A 13,131-nucleotide genomic window follows, 5' to 3' on the forward strand; every position below is an offset into this window, starting at 1 on the left:
AATGTTCGAATGCTACAGGGAGTCTGCAATTCCCTTCTGTCCTTATCTCCATATACTGTATGGAGTTCCGTCTCCATAAGTGGATGTACGTCCTTATCGCCATATATGGAGTTCCATCTCCATATATGGAGTTCCAGACAGATGCGCTTATCTCCAGAGTGCAATTGGGTGGGCCTTGCGACCAAAAAAGGTGTCTAAAATGTGCCTGAATAATTTTATATTTATCCACGAGTTTCCAACGCCCCATTGCGCAGACGCTGTACCGAGCTTCAGGCGCCACAGCCGAGTGTGATTTACAAGCTCACAACAGGCTGCATCTGCGACGCCACGTGAGCTTGTATGTCTGCTGTTAAACCGGAGGTGTGGTGCAAACAGGTCCAAATAATCTCCAGTAAACTCCCGCGGAAACAGGTGGATATTGTTTTACAACATTCATGGTGCATGGGGAACATAGCTTAGAACCATGCCAGTGTACTGAGCAGTATGTGCAAAAGTTGGAGTGTGTAGAACCAGCCGTGTGCTGTGAAACCCAAGACATGCTGACTTGGGACACCATTGTTATCTGCGTCAATTTGTAGTAGGGTTTATGTAGGCGTAAAAGGGCATTTTCTCATTCCAAGGCAATTGGGAAGATACTCGGGCACTGGTTTGGCTCCTGAATGTGTGTACAATATCCTACAGATTATACTGTATATTGTTGCACTCATTCTGTCTCTGAATCTCTGTCATTCTAACACATTTCACTCTGTGTCAATGGAATGGAGTGTTTATTGTTTACCGGTAAGTTCATAGTAATGTTACGTCTGCATTCTGTTCTAGGCTGGGTTGAATTTCCCCTTTAAAGGTCTTGTGGTCAACTGTTCACCTAGCTCTGCTAAATGTCTAAATCTATACTATAATTTTGCGAATGTCTGAGTGAGTGAGTGAGTGTCTGTCTGTCTGTCTGTCTGTCTGTCTGTCTGTCTGTCTGTCTGAGTGAGTGAGTGAGTGAGTGAGTGAGTGAGTGAGTGAGTGAGTGAGTGAGTGAGTGAGTGAGTGAGTGACTGTCTGTCTGAGTGAGTGAGTGAGTGTCTGTCTGTCTGTCTGTCTGTCTGTCTGTCTGTCTGTCTGTCTGTCTGTCTGTCTGTCTGTCTGTCTGTCTGTCTGTCTGTCTGTCTGTCTGTCTGTCTGTCTGTCTGTCTGTCTGTCTGTCTGTCTGTCTGTCTGAAACAGCGTTTCTCCTCAGTGGCTGGAGCAATTGATCTGAAATCGCATCACCATTAGCATACATATGAACACACCTAACATAACTGTGAAGCCCGTTTGTCACTTTCACAAATCATATACTGTATATTCGCATTTTTATGGTGTATCTATATCTATTTAGCCTACAGTACCTTTTGTGACCACACATGTTAAGGGAGGGGCGCTGTTGTTCAGGCCATGCACAATCACACACAAACCCACATACACACACACACACACACACACACACACGGGGGGTGGGGTGGGGGGGGGGGTGTGTGTGTGTGTGTGTGTGCAGGCGGGCGGGCGGGCGGGGGGGGGGGGGGGGGGGGGGGGGGGGGGTTCTGGCCCTGTTACAGATGTTGTCCAAAAATCATGCAGATCGGTACACAGTATCTCTGTAGCTGTTAAATGGAACGGGTATTTCTTACATTGATGCTCCTACATATTAGCATGCAAGCACCAGTTAAAGTATACTTTCCATCCCTCATATACTGTGTGCACAGTGCACATCCCATAACCCACACACTGCACATCATTTCGGAGCTCATATCTTTGAACGGGTAAGGGCTATTGTAAGTAATTGTAGCTCCCTGGCTGCTTAGGCTGCTGTATTTTGTCATTGTCTACACTGCAGTTGACACGTTGTGACCTGAAAAGGCCTATATTGCTTTATTCACTATACCTCATAGCACTTCACCCGTTTTCAAGCTTTCGTCTTCATATATAATTGGTCCTCAATAATGTTATTATTAGATGGCATTATTTCCATCTTCTCATTTCTCAACATGACAACATAAAGTTGTCCCCTTGTTAGGGACAAAGACAAAGAACACGATTCAGGAGGACCGTTTATAAGTTTGACTCCCTGGCAGAGGAGCAGGGACGTGCTGGCCATTGGGAAAAGCGGGACAACTCCCGAACTGGCCGGTTCATTCCCGGCCGGTTTGCACAAAAGTAGTGAAAACAGCAGATCTACAAGCACACAACGCCTCGCGGTGCGAGGCGTTGTGTGCTTGTGGATCGGCTGTTTTCACTAGTTTAAATCATTTTTAAAATGATAAATACAAAACAAACGGTTTTGGACATACAAGGTTTCCACCCGACAACGACGAAATATAACTCATGTAATTGGCCCACTGGCTTGTCACTTTGTCACAAATCTTTGAGTAGCAGCAGCGCTATAGAGAGAGATCTCTCTCTCTATAGCGCGCAACGAGGGCCTCTCCAACTCTTTCTCCCGGGCTGAATCAGGGGCCCAGCATGTCCCTGCAGAGGAATACCAGAAAACTCGCCCTAAAACAAACTCGCCCCAAACTTGTTTCCCAACGGGTCTGTGGCCTTAAGCTAGATGCAGATTAGACTCAAATCAAATCTGTGCTTCAGGGGGTCCCTGGAACAAAGAAGTTTGCGATAGGGGTCCATCCGTGGAACAAAATATTTTGAGATGGGGGTCCACCGCCAAAAACACATTTTGGGGGTCCTTAACCACTGATAGGCACATTCTAGGCAACAAAATGTCTTCTAAATCATAACAATTTTCTGAAAAAAAACGTATGTTGCCATCAGTGTTTCTCAAACGTTGTCATGTGAAGGACCCCCAGAATGATATGTATTTGGCCACGGACCCCCAACACAAAATATTTTGTTCCAGGGACCCCCAGAAGCAAATATTTGATTTTAGTCTATTCTGCATCTAGCTGGGAAACGAGTTTGGGGCGAGTTTGTTTTAGGGCGAGTTTTCCGGTTACCCTGCAGATGAACACAACAGTAAGGAGAACCCACCTCTTGGAAGCACCAGGCGCAGCTGGGATGAACAGCCAGACACTGCTTGCATGTGCTGACTCCTCTGCTGGTGCACACGTTGCCTGGACATCACCCACACACACACATCATATCACACAGAGGGTTACAACAGCGTCTCTCAAACATTTTCAAACACAAAAACAAAAAACAAAGCCACTTAGCCACACCAGTTGTCACAGGAAAGATACATTGATCATAGGCCATTTGAAGGCAGAACTGTGCGCATTCCTTGTTTCAGAAAACATTTCTAATCGCTCTTGCATTTTGTTAAAAACAAACATAGCCCAGCCCTACCCTCCCCTGACCCCTCTTTGTATTTACCTATACTGCTTTTATTTTTTTTATTTTTAAATAGTTCACCCCTTTTTCCCTGACTATATCTACTGCATAGTGCCGTGTTCTATCCATCTGTCATTCAATGTTATAAGATACTTAAATGGTTTCCTATGGAAATAACCGTAGTCTTTTCTAGGATCTCCTTTTAGTAGACCTTGTACCAGTGAACTGTACCGTCATGAAACTGTACTTTTTCCTATGCAAACGTCTTCTAATAAAGTCTTCAATCAATCAATCAATCAATCAATCAATCAATCAATCACCCTTAGACAGGCAGTTATGGTTATATTTATACAAAATGGTTTGATTGATTGATTGATTGATTGATTAATTGATTACTATAGCACTGTACTCAATTAATATAGGCCTACATGAATGACAGGCAATATAGGCCTAAACAGTATATGCATAACGGTCAGAAATCATTAAAAATAGGCTAAATATGTATAGGCTACCGTAGGCTAAACAGCTCGGGTTCGGGGATTTAAAATGCTTTAAAAAAAAAGATTTAAAAATGCCCAGTTTGCCTCCTTGACCAATCATAATTCGGATTTTAATTAAAACAGACAATTACTGTGCATCGTATCCAGCTGTGTAACGTGTAACAAGTATCAGAACATGTACGTAGGCCTATTTGACTGCATGGATGCAAGTGCATCTTTTGGTTTGTTTTTCTTGTTAAAACAGTCGCATCTTATTTGTTCTTCTTCTATTACGGTAAGTATAGGCGGCAACACCTATAACGTCAGAGACTTTAAGCTAAATTTACACTCCATAATAGTCTACTCCATTCAGGCAATTAGCGACACCATAGTAGTATGGAGAAAATGTGATTGTCTTCGTACCTTGTAGTACTAGTAGCCTACCCTAGGCATGAACACACACAGTAGGCCAAGTAACTTTGTATTATTTTGTAACTTACCACAAACACCTGTTATTCCGCTAAACAGCAAAACATAAATCCACTGTATCTGTATCGCCTTCACATTCACAAGGACACCCATCATGGACGGGACACCTGATGAAACACTGAGTGGTGGAGTCTGCTCTGGTAAGACTCATTTAACACACACACTCTCACTCTCTCTCTCTCTCTCTCTCTCTCTCTCTCTCTCTCTCTCTCTCTCTCTCTCTCTCTCTGACACACACACACTCACTCACTCACTCACTCCTAACTCACACGCGCACATCACACGCACACTGTCTGCACACTACAACACCAAATACAGTAAAGACAAGTGTCCAATGTTCGTTCTCTCCAGTGAGGAGTGAGGACTAAAGTCATAATGCTACTGGGTGGTGCACATGTATGTTGGGTGGAGCTGGCCGTTAATTCGCTTCAAATTCAAGTGCAGCATCCGCTATAATAGCAACATTTTCCCATATTAAAGAAAGCCCCATATTTGAACAGAAAATTAATAATAAGGCCTAAACATTTGGCATAATAATTTAGGCGCAACGCACTATAGTTCTAGTGTTACTTTATTATTTCTAGGTAAACAATCCAGTCTGAATAGGAAAATGCAAAAAGTCAATTGAGTTCAATGGAGGTCGAGCTTCCCATGACATGTTGGCTATCCAGCCTTTAAATAGGCAACCACACTCGCATCTTTCTAGTTATTATTATATTCAACACATTTTTATTTGTGCCTTTTTGTGTAGACAGTTTAAAGAGTTTCTAAGGTTTGGATTTTCTTTGGTATGCACTGCCCCCCTGTGGAGATCTTCATTAAGACAATCTTACAGTATGTTGTCAATACAGGTTCTATTGTCTTGTGTTGTGGATTAATCTATTCACTTTAAATTGCCTGTGTAATAATATCATTATTCCACATTGTATTGATTGGTTGGGCAAGATGTACATTTGGGGGGCCGGCCCTGCTGTCAGCGGGACCTAAGAGCAGTAGGATGGCAATTCAGGGTTCCCACACATTTTTACCAATTAATTTCCAAAACCTTTCAGAAACTTTTCCAGAATATTTAACCCAATTTCCAGGACTATTATAACAATAATTCAGCTCAATAACAGGTCGCTAACTCCTATGTGCAATGCCCAAAGACAGGTAGTGTATGCCAGTGGTTCTCAACCTGTTCAGGCCGTGACCCCCAAAATAATCATGTTTTAACTGGGGACCCCGGCACCCCGACGAGCGCTAAGAGTTGAGGAATTTAGCATAATACGGTTCTTTTGTGAAAATCTACATGCTCACAACGCCTCGCGTTGCGAGGCGTTGTGAGCATGTAGATCGGCTATTTTCACAATTTCTGCCTCTAATATTTGACAATTTGGCCCATGTTTAATTTGTCATTTCAGAGGTATTAACAAAATCAATAACCAAAGACAATGCATAGCTATTTTTTCCAGGACCTTCCAGGACCCTTGATAAATTCCAAAACTTTTCCAGTACTGGAAAAATATTTTTCTAATTTCAAAATATTTCCAGGAATTTCATGACCGTGGGAACCCTGGCAATTGGTATAAGTATTAGTGTGGTTGCCCAAAGGGCAACACACTGTAGTTCTGGGGAAACTGTCTTTTCACTAGATACTAGATAGGCCTAAACTTCACTAGATATACTTTTCCGCTGCCGTTGGAAATTCATGTAATCAATGGGAATGGGAATCAATAGGGAATCAATGGGAGTGGGAATCAATAGGGAATTGGTCAAAGTTATTGAGCGGTGGTAAACCGCTCCATAGAGTGGCCGTGGGTGTGTCTGTAGCCATCTTTTCCTCAGCGTTTTGCCATAGCAGCCACCTTTTCCTCAGTGTTTTGCCATAGCAATGTGTGTGTGTGTGTGTGTGTGTGTGTGTGTAACCTGTATTACATCACCAATTACATGGGTGTGATTTTTCCTCAGCGTTTTGCCATAGCAATGTGTGTGTGTGTGTGTGTGTAGCCTGTATTACATCACTAATTACATCCTAGATCTATATCCTAGTCTGAAGACGTTATGCAAGCACGACCACCGCTCACTTCACATTAGGTGTGATTTTCTTTCTAGTTAGTGTGGTTGTCCAACAGGGCAACACATTGTAGTTCCTGGGGAAACTTTATAGACTTCTAGGGTAACTTTTCTGGGGAAACTTTATTTATTACTAGGTTAACTTTTCCGCTGCCATTGGAAATGGCAGGGATAGGGAATCAATAGGGAATCAGTGGGAGTGGGAATCAATAGGGAATCAGTGGGAGTGGGAATCAGTAGGGAATCAATTGGTTAGTTACCCTATTACAGTCCGTCTTTTTCTCAGAATACACAGATGCATAAGAAGCGGTCTCCATTGGTTAGTTACGCTATTACATGGTTTTCTTCGTTTACTGAATGTTTTGTATGAAATATATGAGGAACTATTTTTGTATATGAGATTCTTCTTGTACATTTAAAAAAAAAAAAGAAAAAAAAAAAAAAAACGTATGTATTTGTGAATACAAAAAAATTGTTTAATAAAGTAAAAAAAAAAAAAAAGTAGGGAATCAATGGGAGTGGGAATCAATAGGGAATCAATTGGTCGAGCTTCACATGACGGTTAGCCTACTGTAGAATATAGTCAGCAACAGTCAGCAACCACACACTCGCAATTTCCAATTGCATCTTTCTAGTTATTGCCAGACCCATGAAATGGGTAGGCCTACATAAGCAAATGTCGGTCCGGGTTTTCTATATAAAGGGTATATATGATGATGACATGATGATGACATGCCTACAAAAGGCATGATGTCATAAATGATGATGACAGACAGGGGGTCTGGCACAACCAGGTTGACCTGGTCTAGTTTACTGGGTACAACTAACTCGGAACTCCAGCAGTTATGTTTTGACCGACACACCCATATAGGCATAGGCCTATGGACATCAGGGATCGCCATATATGGGCATAAATAAAAAAGCGATATCCTTTTTTTGCGACGCTGCAAGGGCTGGATTACCAGCCTAGGTGCCTGGACCACTACCTGTGGCCCAGGCCCAGCTATAGCCTTCTGCTGAGATGGGATGAGGTGATGAGGTCAGAACAGCATACTTCAATAGAAAGGACACAGGCCTCTGTCCGTGTTATAGTGATGTCATAACAGGTCCGCTATCCTTCTGTTGTGCTGCGATGAGGTGATGTCAGAACAGGTCATCTATATCCTTCTGCTTAGCTGGGATGAGGTGATGAGGTCAGAACAGCACACTTCAATGGAAAGGACACAGGCCTCCGTCCGTGTTATAGTGATGTCAGAACAGGTCATCTACAGGTATATCCTTCTGCTGAGCTGGGATGAGGTGTCACCTACGGTCGCAATAATATTATCGCAATATTGTGCACAACAACCACCTCACAAGCCAGATGTCTAACACTTACCTGGCATGGTACGAACGTACAGACAGTCGAGTCCCCCCTTGATCCAAGCCTGACAACGCATTTCACTGTGATGGCCCAGCTGTGCATACTTTTTGGCACACACTGTGTGGAACATGCACTCAGAGTGGGATTATCATTCATAGCCTCATGTGGGAATAATAATCTTTATCAAACTGCACGAATCACACCAAAATGTAAGCTATGTTATGATTGGAATATGTTTCACCCAGGACTGATTATACATGACTGTCCTGTGCGCCCTGGAGATGCTGTCGGCAAAATAAAAATCCTCTCGCAAACGCTTATGCTGTAGGTCTTACTACAATTTCAAGATATCTGAATAACTGTTCAAGCTTGACTGATCAAACATCCAACCCAATATGATATATGAAAAAAATGTCTTTAGTTGTTATGCCAATTATATCCTCCCCACACACACCTCTGTGTTGTCACTGCTGTTCCTACTGACTCGCCTGCCAGTGAGGAGCCCCCACCGGGAGGACATAGAGCCTCCGTCCTACTCCTCCCGTCCAATACTCCCTGCTGACAAGAGTAGGTCTATACTATAATATAGGTCTATAGATATCGCCGGCTTTCCTCCCAGGCCAATTGTGTTCGTAAAGACGCTCGGCAAAGCCGGGTGCCCTGTGGTAGATTTGAACTCGCCAGGCCTTGACTGTATAATATCATAGGTATTGCCAGGACCACATGAATGAATCCAGATCCCAATGACCTTTACTGTGTACCACTCTCCATCTCTCCCTGTTTCCTGTCTGTCTCCACTAAAATAATAATAAGTAGTAGTAGTAGTAGTAGTAGTAGTAGTAGTAGTAGTAGTAGTAGTATTACGGCTGAATTCTATTTTAGGCTGGATTTGGAGCTTAGCAAATTTAACAATACTTTCCTGATCTTGTCCCTCCTAGTCACTCATGAGAATTGAGAATCGTAGCATCTTCAATTCTGCCACCTAGCTCTGCCGGTCCCACCCTAATTTACAGTACACTAATAAGAAAGAATAAACTACCACTACCGTCTTAAATGATTAATAATCACTGATATTACAATGAATGCACTATACACAGACAACACAGGAGGTGACAAGGAGAATAGCCAAGTTATGATGAATTAAGACAGATCTGAAAACAATACAGTTTATGGTACATCACAGCATGAGGTCAGCTCAGGTCACCCAAGGAGCAGTATCCTAGCCTAATAAAGGGACAGGCATTGAGAAGCAAGGGTGACATCTAGAGGACAAGCAGCAGTGAGCTACAGGTGTGTTACAAATGGTGCTAATGTAGTGATGGAAGCGGGGATTGCACCCGGGACTCCCACTCGACAGACCAACGCACAACCAGTCGTGCTAATAGGGCTGAGCCCGATTAGCAGGGCTGTTGTCGCTAGTTCATGGCTGGTACTAACTGTGGGGGCTACACTAAAGCCCGGATCAGAGTCTACGGTAGAGAGCTATCCACCACAAATTTCAGGTGGAAAGCTTTCCACCTCAAGTCAGAAAATAAGTGCAGGCCATCATAGTCACTGCCCACGGTGAAGTCCTTTACCCCGTCTAGACCGGTTCAGGTCGACCAATCAGTGAACGGGGTGTAGAGCCTGTCTGTCTGATAGTAAAAACAGAGAGATGTGTTGGGACTCGCGGTGGAAAGCTCTCCACCACGAGGAATGATGTAACGTTGTAGTTTCATGACTCAAAAAGACTCGAAAAGATTACACCGCGGACCCGACTATGATCCGGGCTTCACATACCTACATCTGGCTTTGTCTGTTTGTATCTATGTACTGCATGTATGTCCCGCCCAATCCCACATGCAAGCTTCACGGGGCTTAATGAAATTAACTCATGAAAGGCACCGCTCACTTCAAAACGGGTGTGATTTTTTTAAATGTAGGCCTATATCACACTGGTCCTCCAGTGCAATCAATCACCTAGAATCTGTAATGGAATCTGTAATGGCACCCGAAATGCATTTGGGTCCCCATCCGGAATCAGTGGGGGTAAATGTATTGTTATCAAATTATTGTTTTAGGAATGCAACAAAAACTCAAAAATATTATTGAATTCAAGTCTTCATAGCATGAGTAATCAATAGAAAACTAGTCATTTTGGGGGTGAACTAGCCTGATCTCAGACTCAGCTCACGCAGTAGTCTGAAACTGTGCCCTATTCTGAGCGATTTACGGGGGAGGGTGATCGCGATGCACAGTGATCGAGACGCACGGTCGCGGAGTGTGTGTGTGATTGTGTGTGTGTCTCTGTCTTCCACACAGAACTGCAACCAGAAACATGTATAATCAACATTAACAGCTTGGTGAAATCAGCGTGTGTGTGTGTGTGTGTGTGTGTGTGCCTTCCTCAGCCTGCCTGTGTGTGTGAACTTCCATAAATCCACTGCCCTAATCCATAAAGTGAGTAGTGACACCACACCATTGAAAGTAATATTGGAGAATCCTCACAAGATGGCGCCACCTGTCCATTGAACTCATATATAGCAACCCCAGACCAGGCCTGGTTCAGATTGTCACTGTGTTAGAAAGGCATTGTTAATCATGCAGAATAGTATTAGTGTTATTGGTTGTATTGTATTGGAATATGATCATGTTAGTGTGTTGGCACTGCTGATTTAAGGCAGTCCCGTTAACCATTCTGGCCACAAAGTTTTCTGGGGCACAACTACAGTATAGCTATCTGTCACAACTTAAGTTTAGTAGAGAACGACTTTCCCTTGAGACTGTTTATTATCTTTATTATCCCTTTGGGCCTGTTTCTCAAGCGGCTTTGCTGAATGCTTTAAACCGTTGCGTTGCCCATACAGTAAATGGAGACCCCGAACTCTGCCACGTTGGTGACTGACATCAACTAGATGACTCATGACCCTATGATTCCTGGGGTACCATTCAAACAATGATGGCGACACCCATACAAGGGACAAAAAAAACGTCATTTTCGCAGCATATTATACCATAATACCATTCTATGCTTTATTTTTGCTACACTGCCTGTCTTTGGCAATTAGGAGTAAGAGACAACAGGCAGTCCCAGTCCAGGCAAATGACTGATGTCATAGACCCAGCAGGTGCCACCATCGTCCAGCACTTCGACGCCACTAAACCTCCAGACGCATGCCTATGACACTCCACCCCTGCTCCAGTTTTGTGTTTGTGCACAAGAGTGAGTCCACGATGATCTGTTACAAAGTTACATGAAAAGATACTGAAAATGTTTTGGACACAGAAATGTGTTTTATATTAACATTTAATTATTTTGATCGATTGATTTAATACATTATTAGCAGTTTGCAAAAGGTACAGAGGCTCGGTTATACAATAATGCTAAAAGGATTACACAAAAAGCCAGAAGGCTTGTTTCAATTGTGGTCCTGTGTATTGAGGAAGAAATGATATGACTGCATAAGTATAACCTTTATTATTTATGTGTGTGTGTGTGTGTGTGTGTGTGTGTGTGTGTGTGTGTGTGTGTGTGTGTGTGGGCGCGTGTGTGTGGGCGCGCGCGTGTGTGTGTGTGTGTGTGTGTGCGCGTGTGTGTGTGTGTGTGTGCGCGTGTGTGTGTGTGTGTGTGTGTGTGTGTGTGTGTGTGTGTGTGTGTGTGTGTGTGTGTGTGTGTGTGTGTGTGTGTGTGTGTGTGTGTGTGTGTGTGTGTGTGTGTGTGTGTGTGTGTGTGTGTGTGTTGCGATTTCTGTGAATCTTGTGTCAGGGCAATATTGCAACAAACTGGTCAAGAGTTTAAGAAAGATTACACACTCTAGAACAGGCGCACACACACACACGAGAGAGAGCTGGAGAGAGAGAGAGAAAAAGAAAGTAGTGTTGACTTAAGGGTTGTCAGACTGAGGGAGTGGGGGTTCGGGGGTGGGGTGGGATTCGGTGAAACACTCCTCTTTCCCAGAAAGGGAGTCTGTCTTCACACGCCTTTATTCACTTATTCCTAATAACAGACAGAACGAAAGAAAGACGAGAAAGATACGAAAGATAGATAAGATAGAGGGAGGGAGGGAGGGAGGGAGGGAGACAGAGATAAACTCCAATACAAAGGAGAGGAGGGGGGCTTTAGATAGTATGACATCAATTTACATTTTAGGCCTGTGGTTCTCAAAGTGGGCTACAAGGACCTCCAGGGGTCCTTGAGCGTGTTCCAGGGGGTCCATATAGATAAATGGAGTGGTAAGGGACCATTTGGTTCCATTTGCACACTCTCAGAGTTATGGGGGCCTGTATGTAGCCTAATGCATAGCGAACTGGGGGTCCTTGAAATTAAAAGGTTTGAGTATAACTAATGTAAACAACACTATCCACCTGTTTCCGCGAGAATTTACTGTAGCATTATCTGTGGGACACTTCCGGAGAACAGCAGACATACAAGCTCACGTCGCGTCACAGATGCAACCGTTCTTCCGCTGCGCCCCCGGAAGCTGCCGCACACCTTCTGCGCAATGCACGATGGGACGTGGGAAAGTTGTGGATAGTCAAATAGACACTATTAATTTGGTTACAAGTTGGTTATAAGTCATAGATTAACACTGAGGGCTGTATTTTGATTGTCTTAAGTACCAGTTATTATGCTTTAACTTAAGGCCTGTCCATTCTGTCTCCGAGCACTGAACTTTTCTTTGGAGAGTTCCGACTTTCCGAAGTGCAGCTTTCCGAACTCTAATTCGGGGTAGGCCTAATGCTTTTCAGAACACGCAAGTGACGTCATTTTGTAGTTGAACCAGACTTTTCCGACAAAAGGTTCAGTGGTCGGAGACAGTATGGACAGGTCTTTAAGTTAAAGACCTGGATTTTGAAAACATAACTAGCACTTACCTTTAAATGTAGTTGACAGAAGAAAAAGTTAATTTGTATTTTTAAGTAACTCTTACCTTCCATTTGATTGCTATGTACTTTGAAATGTTACACAGCTCTGTTTACACTTTCTATGTTTAATTGGCTGTACTTTTCTGTTCACACTTGCTGGTTAATGGCATGTTTCCTGTGCCAATAAAGTCCCATTGAATTGAAATCGAAATGAATTGACACAGCTGTTGGGGGGGGGGGGGGGGAGAGAGAGAGAGAGAGAGACAGAGAGAGAGAGAGAGAGAGAGAGAGAGAGAGAGAGAGAGAGAGAGAGAGAGAGAGCAGTGTTAGACAAAGAAAGAGTCGGGGGCTGTCCTTACTTGCTCTCCAGTGTGAGTACTTTATGTGGGAGGAGGCAGAGAGTGAGTGAGATAGAGAGAAGTAGAGAGAGAGAGAGAGGAGAGGCATAGGGAGGGAGATTGACAGAGAGAGAGAAGAGAGAAAGAGAGGGAGGGAGGCAGAGAGAGAGAGAGAGAGAGAGAGAGAGAGAGAGAGAGAGAGAGAGAGAGAGAGAGAGAGAGAGAGAGAGAGAGAGTGGGGAGCAGGAGGGAT

Source organism: Nannobrachium achirus (genome assembly GCF_963921795.1).
Source record: "Nannobrachium achirus genome assembly, chromosome: 18".
NCBI classification, from domain to species: domain Eukaryota; kingdom Metazoa; phylum Chordata; class Actinopteri; order Myctophiformes; family Myctophidae; genus Nannobrachium; species Nannobrachium achirus.